The 13,857-nt window shown below is 45.0% G+C and overlaps 1 protein-coding gene across 11 annotated transcripts in view; it reads left to right on the forward strand.

Annotated features, from left to right (window-relative positions):
- Positions 1 to 13,857, forward strand: part of LOC138526830 (protein-L-isoaspartate(D-aspartate) O-methyltransferase-like) — a 1,059,036-nt gene that overhangs the window by 402,417 nt on the left and 642,762 nt on the right. The window lies entirely within an intron of this gene.

Consider the following 13,857-nt stretch of genomic DNA (forward strand, 5'->3'; position numbering starts at 1 on the left):
GTACAGCGACATAAAAACATACTCCTGTTGGCTTTGCTCCTAACAAATGCCATGTTGCCGTCCGAAAACATGCTCATACTGGCTGCATCATGTAAGCCAGCATGGCCCCACGTACACACACTCATGTTGGCTTTGTCTATAATGCCATTAAAAAATGCCATGCTACAGTGCCTATGTAGCCTCACATCGCACCCCCTAAATCCGAGGCCCACTCCTAGCAGGCCTGCACACATTTTCCTTTGTACACAGCAGCACACATACAGCATACACACTAGCTGCTTCAAACACCCCCTCATGTGGCATGCAATGTTTTCACATTTCACATCCGACTTGCGCTCAAACAGACAAACCCTTGCATGCAGTCATACACACATGAATACAAACTTGTTTTTGGTAACTGAAGACCCAGTGTGCACTCCAGACACCACCTGAGCATCACTCGCCTCCCACGATGAAGTTCTTCTCCCGCGCAGCACACAAATAGGATGACTGAAGAGCTTCCTAGTTCATGCTGTGACGATTCGCATGTTGTCGTCACTTCTCCCCACGCAGAAGCCCTTTCCAATGAGACTAGGGAGGTGCGGCCATTATCCAATAGTTCCCCTAAGGGTGGTTTTATGCGGGAGGCCCACATGGGGAGGGACTCCCTTGTGGGGACGAGTATGATCACCTAGGGTACAGCCTGTTGATCCACATTACTCCCCAACGTTCCCTAGCCAACCTTCCATACCCAGCATATCCTCGAGAGTAGACCATGTATTTTTGTAGCACATGGGATATTGTCAGAACAGATCATACTGAGACGAGGAAGAACACAGCAACCATGAAGAATAGTACTGCCACAAGGTGGCTCGTCAGAGGCATGAGGAATGCCAGAGACACATTGGGGCTCATTTCAAGTTTGCTGGTATACCGCTGGTAATTCCGGCGGGATACCCGCAAACTTCCCCTACCATTTCTACTGCCTGATATCCTGGTATTAACGGGATATTACAAGCGGCGGAAAGGGCAGTAAATCCCCATTTCCTGGAGTCCCTTAGGACTCCATGTTATGTTATGTTATAAAGTTTTATAAAGCGCTCATAGGCCTGAAGGCATCTTGGTGCTAAGACATCAACACAGCTAACTGGTCCAGGATGTTTTCAGAAGAGAAGCGTTTTCAAGAGTCGCCTACATTGCAGATGGTTAGGAGTAGATCTCTGAGCCGGAAGGAGCGTATTCCAGAGTTTGGCGGCCGCCACAGAAAAGGCACGACCGCCCACTTGAGAAAGACAGATCCTAGGGACAGAGATTAAACCAGCACTCCCCGAGCAAAGGGCTCGGGTAGGGAGGTACGGAGGGAATTCATCCCAAAGATAGTCCACCCCTTGACGATAGAAAGCCCAATGAACGAGGCAGAGGGCCTTAAATTCTATGCGCCTGGCAACAGGAAGCCAGTGGAGAGAATGCAGGACTGGGGTGAAATGGGTGCCATAAGGAGTGTTAGTGGCCACCCAAACGGCCAGATTCGGCAACAACTGCAACCGTTGGATAAGCCCACCAGCCGAGCCAAGAACAAGGAGTTAAGTAGTCTATACAGCTCAGTACCAGTGATGCCACCACCAGAGGTCTAAGATGGCATGGCAAAAAGGGTAAGACAAAGCGCAGAATCCTCAGATGAAAATTGCCAGCCTTCCACACTGCTCTAACCTGAGCAGCCATAGACAAAGTAGATGCTAGAAGATTTTTAACAATCCAGACGGGGAGATGGAAATCACCCAGTGCAGAAGGCCAAAAAGATGGAGTCCAAAGAGCAGGGTTAGGGGGCAACCCACCACCAAAACCCCAGTTTTGTCCCCATTAATTTTCAGCCAATTCCTACCCATCCAGTCCCCAATGGCCACCAAGCACTGACCTGCCTGGTCCAGATCTAAACGTACTAGGATCTGAGTGTCATCGGCATACGAGTAGTACCTGAAGCCGAGAGAGCGGATGAGGCAGATCAAGGGCTACATATAGATGTTAAAAAGTGAAGGGGACACGGAGGAACCCTGCGGTACACCACAAGAAAGAGATCATGAAGCAGAAGAAAAAGAAGAAAGTGAGAGGGTTTGGCCCCTACCAGTAAGGAAGGAGGAAAACCAGGCTAAAAGAGATCTGGAGAGGCCAGCTGAGGCCAGGCGGGCAAGCAATATCTGGTGGTCGACAGTGTCAAAGGCAGCCGACAGGTCTAACAATATCAATGTAGCCGTTCCCCTGCTGTCCACAAGTCTGGCCAAGTCGTCGACAACAGACACCAGGACACACTCCGTGCCACGTCCCTTGGAGGGGATTGCCAGAATTACCGGCACCAGTAGGACCGGTGCCAGTAATTCCGGCATTTATTTTCTGGTGGGGGTCAGATTTACCAGCAGATCAGGCCTGGTGGTAGGTCAGTGACCCCACTCACTGGCAAACTTGTGTTAACCAGGTCCGGAAAACATGCCAGTGCTGGAATTACCAGCAATTTTACCGGCATTCTTTCTGAACCGGGGAACATGTAATGACCCCCATTATCTCCAGGTGTTGACGCTGCACCAGGGCGGAGTCCCGAAGATAAAAAGGAAAGAGAAGAGGGACTAAATAAAGTTGATGGCTGGGATTGAGGAGCCCTCTGAAGCCCAAGAGTTTCAAACTCAAGAGTGAGGGCTGGAAGAACGACTGTGCAGGGGACGCCGGCGGCAGGCTGCAAGAGTCCATTGTGAGTCTGAGAGAAGCAGACCCATGGACAAAGGGAAGAAGCAGTGGCGTGATTGCAATAATGTGGACCATCGGGTCCCAGAGCGGAGCCACGACTGTAAGGAGAAGACGATCGCGAAGGTGCACCTGGACTGCCAAAGTGGACAAGAAGAGCAACAGAAGCTGCCGACAAAGAACCCCATCCCAGGAAGGACCGATGACATGCCACATCCCACGGGAAGGTAAAGGGAGGCACGGGAGACCCAGTAGGGATACAGTGGAAGCTGAGAGAGGTACACAACATAATGTTCCTCGCCCCAGTGGCAACTATAGGGCTATTGGGGAACAGAACTGTGTAGAGTGCATCAGGGAGGATCTCCCTCATCCCAGTAGTAATTAAATAACTACTGGACACTGGAGGAGAACCTCCTCATCGCAGTGGCAGCAATAAGCCCACTGACCACCAGAGAAGGGTCTGGGACCCCAACAAAAGGAACTGATCATCCGTGGAGAACTTCCTTGTTGCAGTGACAACCACAAGCCCACCAACAACCAGAGAAGGATCTGGGACCCCAATACAAGGGATCTGAGAACTTCTTTGGCGGAGTCGCAAAGATAAGTCCCCTGACCAGCAGGGAAGGGTTTGGGACTTTGCTGGTAGCGAGAGAAAGTGGAAAAACATACAACAAGTTGATAGGCACGAAAAATAACTTTTCAAATATCAGGAGAAGGGAGTAATTCTCCTGGGGACGACACAAAACCCCTTGGAACATATTCCAAAGACACCAGGGAAAGGGAGTCTTTCCCCTTGGCCTTATTGTGAACTGTAAAAACCAGTACTAGGAGAAGGGAGTCATTCTTCTGGTCTGGATTTGTGCAATGATTGTGTAGAACCTGCAAGACAGGGCGAGTGGGTAATTCCCCCTGGCAACCTTTTTTCAAGAGAACATTCTTTTGAACATCGCCTGAATACCAGGCAAAGGGATTCATGATTCATTCTACTTGGGAAGGAACTTTCTGTTATATTATATTAGTCTTTAGTGGTAGTGTAAGGGATAGAAGTAGGATGTGACACAGGACAGTGCACTTTGACTGACATTCTGACAGATCCTTTAGTATTAGTTTGAGGCAGGGAAACCCCTCTTAGATGATAGGGATAGTAAGGGTCTTTCTTTTATAAATAAAAGTTTATAACTACCACCATGCCGCCTCTGTGTCAGCTTCCTTCTTCAACACCCTCGGAGTGCACATGTGCAGTGGAGCCAGAGCACCACAATCTTGCCGCTGCAGGGTCTGATAATGTGCCGGGTGGTGCAGTAGTGCCTCTTGACACATTTGGCCATGCAGTAGTCCATCCTGCAACCCCAGTGAACCATGCATGGATGAGGAAGAAAAACCCCAAGGTTCTTGAATGGCCCGTTTGGAGTGTGTGCAGAAGAACTGTTGTAAAAGGGAAACCATGTTTCCCTAAACACATACAAGCCATCTGACGACACACTCTCAGCATTTTCACTGGGTTGTCCCTGCTCCTCTGAATGGATGGCGCAGCAGCGCCCCGTCGCCCATTATGCACAAACCAACCCTGTCTTAGATTCAATATATCAATGGCAGGTAGAAACATCTGATGAGTTCAGGGAGTAGCAATTTGATAAACTCTCTCAGAACACCTTCGATTTGAAACAAATTGTAATTGCTTCAGAAATCCCCCGAAAGCCATCCTTTTTTCACAGTGTCCTTTAATGTATGATCACAGAGTTCCTGGTCTTCTGCTCCTTACTTCAATAGTGCTCTAGTACTCGAAATAAAACGGGATGTCACATCGACAGGAAGGGGAGATTCTTCATTCTCCTTAAAGCTCTCTCTTTTTTGCATCCTTTTACCCTCCGCTGAAATTTCCAACCCCCAAGAAGGAGATGGTGCTTGGGTCTGCCTGCGTTTTGATTTGATCTCTCTGAAGCCTTCCCTTATGTAGAGCCTGTAAAATCGGTCACATGCTGAAGGCACCCATCTTCACTAGTGCTGGTGATGACAATTTTACCAAAATAATACACTGCGTTATTCACACACATTTATCCTTCAAAATAATCTAAATTATTTTATGTAAGATCATAGGGGAATCTCTGAGCCCTTCCTTAATCATCGAAAAACCCTTGTTTCTTAGAGGAATTGCCAATTGTTAAATGTCTGGAACAAGCAGAAAACGCCAGAAACTGTAAGCCACACCAGTGCAGGTATGAATGGTAGCACCGTGCTTGGTCTTGGGCAAAAGGTCTTTGAAGGCTCCTACCATCTGGGCTATAGATGTTGGGGCCGTCTTTAAATTGTGATCATTCATATACAGTCTGTAATCTAGTTTGACATCAGTTGTGGACTTCTTCTGGACTGGGAACCCAGAGAAAAAAGCAATCATGAATTCTGCAATGTTCAGTCAGCCCCATCTCCACCAGTCTACTGATCATTGTTTATAAAGGGCACACTATCGTTCACAACGTGGTTTGGTTTTTGGGATCCTGTTATTTGAATGTGAATCAATGTGTTCAATTTCCCCAGAGCAGGTTTATCTGCTGTAATCGATGTATTCATACAGTGTAGTGAGGTATACATATAGATGTCTGGTGCCGCAGCTCTGCAACAACACACACATATCCATCTCTGAATCAAAGTTCCTTTTGTCATCCGTGCTCCCCTTATCCACACTGATCCCTCCAACACCTTCTCCCCTATTCAACCTATCGCGCCCACACCATACCCATACATTGTTCCTGAGGGATTCCGGTGCGATCTTCTCTGTTAGGTCTCCTTTTTACATGATGCATTTGAGTACAGCTAGGGAGAAATGGCATATGAAAGACACAAAGTTTGTAGGTGTTGTTTGGTTATTTACCCACACATTGACTCTCCATGGCAATGCTAATCCCTTTGGCCATTCTCACCCACTTCCTGCCCCTGCCCGCCCAAACGCATCCTCCTGGGATCTCTTTGAGCCTGCTTTATCAAGCCTTGCCATTACACGTTGTGCTCGAGGTTCCTTTCAGTGTTTTTTCAAAGCAGTCTTTTTGGAGGTAATTACCGTAACCTAATCTGCCTTCGGCCACTCGATTTATAAGCACTGTGTATGCCCTTTACTGAAGTCCCGTTAAAACAAGCATTGGCAAAGCCAACAGTTTTGGCCTGTCTGTATTAGGCATTTACCAGACACTGCTGTTACATGCTCAGTTACTCACCCCATTTGCCATCCACTACCAACGATGGGCAGTTAGCACCACTATGGCAGCACCTGGCAAATGCCCTTCCCATGCTTACACAAAAGCCCAAACTGTTGGCATTGCCAATGCTTGTTCTTCACTTTCTACTGGCCTCGGGGCAACTGGGATGCAGTGGCAATTCACCTTCTGTTTCTATCAAAAATCCCCTCCATTGTGCCCATATCCCAAGGGATCCAAAATAAAGTTCCTTCCCCAAATAAAAAAAATGAATTATTCTCTCCTAGAATATTTAGGGAGAAAGAACTTGCATAACTTTAGCGCAGGGATCTACAACCTTTAGCTCTCCGGATGTTTCGGTCTACGGTTCCCATATCTGGCTATTGACTATGCTGGTTAGGGGTGATGGGAGTTCTAGTCCAAAACATCTGGAAAGCCAAAGGTTTCTGACCCATGTTGTACCGCATGCTACCTGTTATCGGGTCCCCCGGAACACTATTCAGTGTGGAAGTGAGTTATGCGTGGATGTAGGTTGCATGCAGCCTGCATTTGTGGTATAGACTTGCGGGTCCACCATGCTAACTTAGATTTGTAGTCCCGCCAGATTGGCCATTAACACAGTGCTTCTGGCAAGTCCTGCACTTTGATGAGAGAAACACACCACAAGATTGGGAGGCCCAAGCAATACTGCCCCGATATCTGTAGGATCTTCCAACTATACACATGCTTTGCTGCCCTGTGTCCCCAAATGGGGTGGTCCATGTTCGCTGGATCACTCCATTAAGTTCAGTTGTGGCTGAAAGCACTCACCATCCTAATTTATTGGACTAAAATGCAGCCCCCATTTTCTCAACAAGCCAACGGCAGATGTTCTCATTTGGATAACCAGTCCACCAAACATGCATTGTAGCATCATTGTCAACTCCAGCAACGCCACATGATGCAGTCAGGTGTCGGAGGCTACCATGCTTTGTGCTGTCCAGACTGGTCCACCCAACGAAGACCCTAGCCACCATGCACATTTGCTGGTTCAGCCTTTCTATCAAGGGTAGCTGCTGCAAATGGCTGTGGCCAGCCTTCACTTGTGGCATCAACCACACACAGACTCCAGCTGCAAGCATTTAGGGTCTGCATTTGCCTGCTCAGTTGATCTGAATTAGATTATAGTCACACTATACCCACGAGCGGTCTCTGTATGCTCTTACTGGAACATATATTTTCCACTTATTCATGAGACAACGAACAAGGCTATGTAGCAACCATTAGCAGTCACAGTTAGGACAACTACAATACACATTGTCCACTGAACTCTATGGGCCCTGCGTTTGTCCGACTAAACCACTCATTTCACACTCTCCTCGCTGAAGCAGTCTGTAAAAACGCATTCCATATTTACCAGTGCTGTATGCCTAATCCAGAGCATGGCTACATTTCCTGGGCTGGTCCCGGCTGCACACCATCTTTTGCCAGACTTGAAAATGAAATCCGTACCGGCTTCTCTAAAGTCTCAGGCAGCTAAGCCCCTGTTTGCCGTCAGACCTGAAGGACATGGTCCATGTTTGATTGTCCTGTCTACCAAACATGGATTGTGATCGCAATGTGTGTGCTACATCAGCCTCCCCAACCGTAGACCAGCTATGGTTCCTGTTAGCTGGACTGGTTCCCCAAATGCACAGCCAGACCACCAGTAGCCTCATTGCACCGCCGACAATCTTCTCAGTCAATGTTTAAGTATTAGCTTCTGGAAGCAAAGACATACTCTTATGCCACTACTGTGCAATGTACCCAAAGTACAATATCCGGCTGTACACACACACACCGCAAAAGCATTCCGCTACCTCATGCCAAGCATTAGTAACCCAGAAAGTCTTTCCGGTAATGGTAGTTTTGCTTTTTCTGTTATAGCACAAGGCTGGCTACAAGTCCCAAAATGTACAGAACAAAAATAACTGGATGCGCGACAGTATTAGTTCTTGACATGACCCCTTTAACGCTCTGACAGTCAAAAGAATTGTGTGACACCAATGTGTGCAGTGCACTCCGTGCTTCCCCATCTGCAGTAACGAAGGCTTCCACATCACACTTGAGAAAAGGCTTGTAATAATGCTATTAATGCAGCACTTTGACAGTACAGGAGTGCGCAATCGGTTCATTTATTTATGAAGTATTTAAACGTCCTTGCAGTCTTTATTTGTAGTCTGTCGTTGTAAAAAATACATTAGAAATGAAGAAGGCTATGGAGGAAAAGGAATCAAGCTGCTTCCTTTTTATGAACCCTTTGGTTGTCTTACTGCGAGGGGAGCCCAGCATGCCAGCACTTCAAAGGTGGTGCATTTAATCCATCTTGTTCAATATGTATGATAACACTTCAAAGCTGATGATCTCCGTATTCGTCCTTGGTTCCTGTGCTGTGTTTGGAGTGTTTCCCTTCTGCACACACTAGTTTTGACGAGACACTGGTCTCCCCGGCTGTGGTCGGTCTATGTGCAGGCAGGATCTTCAGAACAGGACGATTCCCTGCTTCTGAAAGAACTGGGAGGAATCCCTCAATTGGACTAGCCTTCTGCTCTAGATATACTGTGTGGTGGGCCTCCATGCGGAATGATGTGCCTTTTAAAGGATCAAACATGCAGCATGGCAAGACACATTTCTCTACCATGCTAATTCCCCTTTTCTTGTTTTGTTGCAGATGCGGGTACTAGAGTGTTAAAGTAGTAATGGGCTCACATAATGTGTAGGTTTGGATGTTTTGGATTCACACCTTACTGGGGACTGCTTTGCATACACGACTTGTGTAATGGACGCTGAGGCGGCTAGGAATATGTAACTCCCAATGGATATGTGGATAAATTACCATTTGACTAGAAATAGTGAACATCTGCAAATCTTGTCTACCTCCCCTGGAGTCTCTGTTGCAGCTTAGTGATGATACTCCAGTGCTTTTTAAAATCTGTGATCCTGGTTTACAATGCATGACACTGTACTGTAACATTGCTAAAATAAAAAAAGTTCCCTACAGTGCCTTTGTTGTACTACACATGCACACAACTCTCATGTTTCCCATGACCATGCATGAGAAGGCCATAGAGTTTTGGGTTTGCATGGAATTCTAGCATTGGTAACGAACAAATTACAAGTCCCATAATAGGAAAACACTGGAAACGGAACTCGAGAGCTCTGCGTGTGGAACCTCACATTGCTACTGAGAAATGATTAAGTAACAGTCTCATCTGCAATATAGGAAAACAGGTCAGGACAGTTGAGCTCCAAAATAGGGTACCTGTCGACTGAACAAACCATTACAATAAAATAAATTCAGCCATTTTTGATAATCGTAGTTAGTCTCTAAGTGTATTTAGTAAGGTATCGCAGATCAAATTTGCTGTTCCTGTTTACTGCCCTAATGCAACGTGCACCTTTTTTGTTACAGTTAGATCGTTTTCCATTTTATTGCACTATCAACTAGCACTAGTGACAGTGAAGTTCAGATAGTACTATCAAGCTTTTTCCTCAGAAATACAACACCGACAGTATATAAGCAAATACAACAGTTTTATTTGGCATATAGTTACAGTACAGTAGCCGGCCACTGTGGAAGACATAGGCACTAGCAATTCACACTGTAGCAACATGGGCTTGAAGGGACTTTCTCTTTCTACTTCACCCTCGTCTAAGGAGAGGTTTACAAAGACCAACACCCTTAACGCCACGGTCTTGGCTCATGTACCGGCAAATGTGAAGAAAGCTGTTAATGGCCCAGTTTAAATGGCTTTCTTAGACCTCGGCTCTGCATTTGACAGTATTATCCCGAACATCCTTTGGAACAAAATGGCTGTTTTGGGGTTTCCCAAATTTATTGTTCAAATAATCGCTCTTCTACATTCTAACACCTGTTATCGTGTGAGAATTAACCAGCAGGGTTCGCTCACTCCGGAAATGTTTACGTATACAAGAATAAAACAGGGCTGCAATCTTGCAGCCACTCTCTTTAACTTGTATTTGGCTGATATACAATACATCTGGCCTCAAATTGTTAGCTTTCCCATCAAAATTGGTCATTTGAAGGTTGATTGGCTTGTCTATGCCAACAATATTTTGCTTTTTGACAAAACCCCTTTTGGCCTCCAAAACAAGCTTCAAGCATTTGCCTCTTATGCCATTGCTAACAATCTTAGTGCAAATGCTACTAAGTCTAAGATCCTGGTCTTTACTGGAAAAGGAAGCCTGTCCATTATACTTGGAAGTTAAATGGAGATACAATTGAACGAGTATCTGCTCTGAAATATCTGGGCTACAACGTTTCTGATTGTCTCTCAATTGTCAACTGGCAAACTTTGATCCAAGCTAAGGCACGCCCATTAACTTCTCAATTGAGGATCATTCGTAAGAAATTGTGTACGTTCTCCCTTGCTCCACTACTGCAGTTCTATTTGTATAAGGTGGAAGCAGTGCTTCTTTATGGTCTGGACCTTTGTCTTCTTGACATTACATTGCACCTGAATTGTCTACAGGGTGTGATATGGAAACAGGTATTGGGTCTAGCTAACTCCATTCCTAACTCTTGTATTCGGTCTGAGCTGGGGATATCTAGTCTTGCTGCCCGTTTTCAATGGAGACAACATAATTCCTACTCTAAGATGTTAAATCCATCCCTGAATTCTTTATACTCAGAATGTGCCAAAATGATTAACAACGGCAATCCTAGATCGTTGATCAAGTTTCAAGAAAGGATGGAAGAGATTCTGGTAAAAATTGGTATAACCAGGGATGATCTCTGGCAATGCCCGGCCTACTCGAAAAGGAAACTGTATAATTACGCTTGGTGCTTAACAGCGGGCGACATTGGTACTTATCGTCTTTACACAGAATATGCGAGACATGCCCATAAACGTATGCCCAGATTAAGATATGTTATTTGCTTTCCATGTGACAAGATCCGAGACACGTACATGAGGTTTAGATTGAACCAGTTTCATACTTTAGAACGTGTTCAACATTGGGCGATTACTCGGTCTGTCTCTTGCAGATTTTGTTTAAATGAACAACAGCCTGAAACTTTAAAACACCTAGTCATATATTGCTAATTTTTGGAAAATCTGAGGATTGTCCATCTGGGTTTAAATAATGTTGGTTCAACTTGTTTGGCAAGGGAATCTCTATGGCAAAAGTGTATGACCAATCCTAATGACTCTTTTATGATCAAACTCTGTAGATTCATTTCATTAATTCAAAATGAATTACAGCGTTTAATGGCCTTGAACTCTAGTGATGCTGACTCATGTGATTAGAATTATTTGGACTTGCTGTTTTGTCTGTGTGTATTTCTTTTGGGTAATGAATTTATACTATATAATTTGTTGTAAATTATGGATTTGTTCGTCTTGCAAATCTGATTGAAATTTGTTTTGTAAACTGTATTGGAAAATGAATTTGTATGTAATGTGTAAACATTTTATTTTTTAAAACTAAAAGGCACAAAAAGACCAACAAGTGCTACTCCCAAAAATATTTGAAAATAAGCATGGTCACTATACCAGAAGGTGAACATTGTAAAATCGTACATTTTGTCGCCTGGCAAGACAACGCCCTCCAAAGGTGTTATGTGATTTCAGATTCTGTCTACTGTAGGTGACTTTTCTATCATGATGGCAGACACTTTCATCTCTCGGCCTCTGGAAACTCCTTAGCTTTATATACACCGTTCCATTAATGGTCGATCCATTGTCTCGGGAGGATAGCTCAGGGGGGAACGTGCTCGCTTTAGAAGCAAGATGACATGGAGCACCACAGGTTCGATCCCCGGGTCCGCGCATAGAAACCTCTGGGTATTAAGCGCGTTATAAATAACTTAACATATCATATTGCCAGCTCGTGATATTGTTTAGGCCTATGTGAATATATGTAATGTAAAGTTCTCCAGTATAGCACACTTGTGCCATTTTGGTGGCCTCTTGGCACATGGTTCTGTTATTTAGATGGGTGGAGGGGGTATAGTAAGTATAGTGAGAGGGAGAGGCAGGTGGGAAACCAAAGTTATTGGTGGCTGCAGGCTAGAAGTACCCGATTCCTGTGTGCCTGTATGATTCTTGGTGGTTTCTGATGGTGACACTTGGGTGTATGCAGCGGGGAGAACCCAAGATCGATTAGCTGCCAGTGCTGGGATACTGGCACAGACACTGCCTGGAAGGAGGAGGGCAACGGACATGGCCGGGCTAGAGGTGTTGCGTCTGTGCATTGTTCTGCAGTGTTTTAATGTGGTGGAATGCTAGCAGGTACAAGGCTGGTGTGCCTGTTGGTCTGTGTGTAATTAAAAGATGGCAAGTGATTAAAAGGTTAATAGATTATTTGCAGGTAGGTTTTAGGAGGTAGTATGGGGGCCCCTTGTAGTTTCCTTTACCTGTGGTTGATAGGTGAGAATAAAGCGGCAGAGCTTTGATTTGGTGGTGGACAAAAATGGAATTGGTCCTGCTGTTGGTCTTTAAATAGGACAGTGGGGACTTGGTTGCGTTTTTATGATTGTTGGGTGGTGGTAGTTGGGGAGGCTCTTGAGGAATCCTGCCTCCGTGGTTGACAGTTTAAATTGATTCAGCAAGGTTAGTGGACATGCAAAAGTTGTGCTGCAGCAGAAGAGATGGTTTTAATTCCCCTGTCAGATCTGGAAGGAACCCAGCAGAGACCAAACGGTTTGCAGCAGAGTCTGTGTTTTGGTTCTTATGCCCTGGTTTTTCCATAAAGTTTGGTGTTGAAGTCCCATGTCTGTTATGAGGATGAGTTGGAAGAACTGACTCTGATGGCATCAGGAAGTAGACACAGACAATTGAGTATAACCTGGGTTACACATTTTTATTGAAATAAAAAGAATGTTGGACAAAGCCTAGCTTGCCCTATGCTAAGGTGGCATTTCCCTACCTAACTGAAACTAATGATAGTCTGTGTCTGGAATTCCAAAGCAAATGTCTGTCTGTGTCCCTAACCTATACTTGCCCTCACATCTACTTGTATATAATGTGTAGGGATGTTAGCATCAAAATGAACTCTGTTCAAATAAAGGTTCAGAGCTTCTTCCAGCTCTTGGTTAGAAAAGGGAGTTCCCCTTCCCCAAGATTCAGGATAGTTCACTTTAGCAAAAAGAGCCCCCTTGCCCAAGTTTTTAAGTCTCTCAATGTTTCAAAACACAATTCCTCGGGATGCCTCCCAGCTTTTCTGTCTGAGTTGCTTTTCACCAATTTCAGTTAATTAACTTTAAATAACAAAGGTTTTCCTTGATCTTCAATTACAAGCTTATAAATGAGTTACATGGCTTTTCCTTTAGGTGGGTGTACTCGGTCTAGGCGCAGTTGTCGGACCATACGGTCCACTCATTACAGGTCATGCATCCGACACATCTTATTAGCATCTTCTTCAGTTACACTTCCACTGTTTCAGCTTTCACAGTGGTATTGGGCATATCCTCTTGCAGCTTTCTCAATACTTGTTTTGCCACCATTCACTTGCTATACTTTGTTATTCTCATGGCACTTGCCAATGCTTGTTGCGCAGTGCACAATTCTTTATCTTCTCATGGCACCTGGCAATGTGTGTTCTCTTCAGTTTACCCAGTTCGCAATTCCTTTTTATCAGGGAATTTCACCAGCTGCTTTCAATCCAATTCGTATTCAATCACACTTGCTTTCTTTCATTTCTTTTCCATTCAGTTGCATTGGATAAACTAACATCAAATTCCCAGTTTACTCTCCTTCTGGGAATTTGCACCCTATTCACGGGCGTATTCACAAGTTTAAAGATTTCTATTTCCCTTACCCTTTCTTGGCCTTGGCATTTTCATCTTATTTGCAATTCGGTATTCACAAAACCCTTTTTTCAGTTTTCTCAGCAACTTCAAGTTAGCGTTTCATCAACAGCATTTATTTGAAGGGGGACCGGCATTCATATGGCTGAAACGGTCCCTCGCGAGTGA

The sequence above is a fragment of the Ambystoma mexicanum genome, chromosome 14, assembly GCF_040938575.1.
Source record: "Ambystoma mexicanum isolate Mex_15411 chromosome 14, UKY_AmexF1_1, whole genome shotgun sequence".
Taxonomy (NCBI): Eukaryota; Metazoa; Chordata; class Amphibia; order Caudata; family Ambystomatidae; genus Ambystoma; species Ambystoma mexicanum.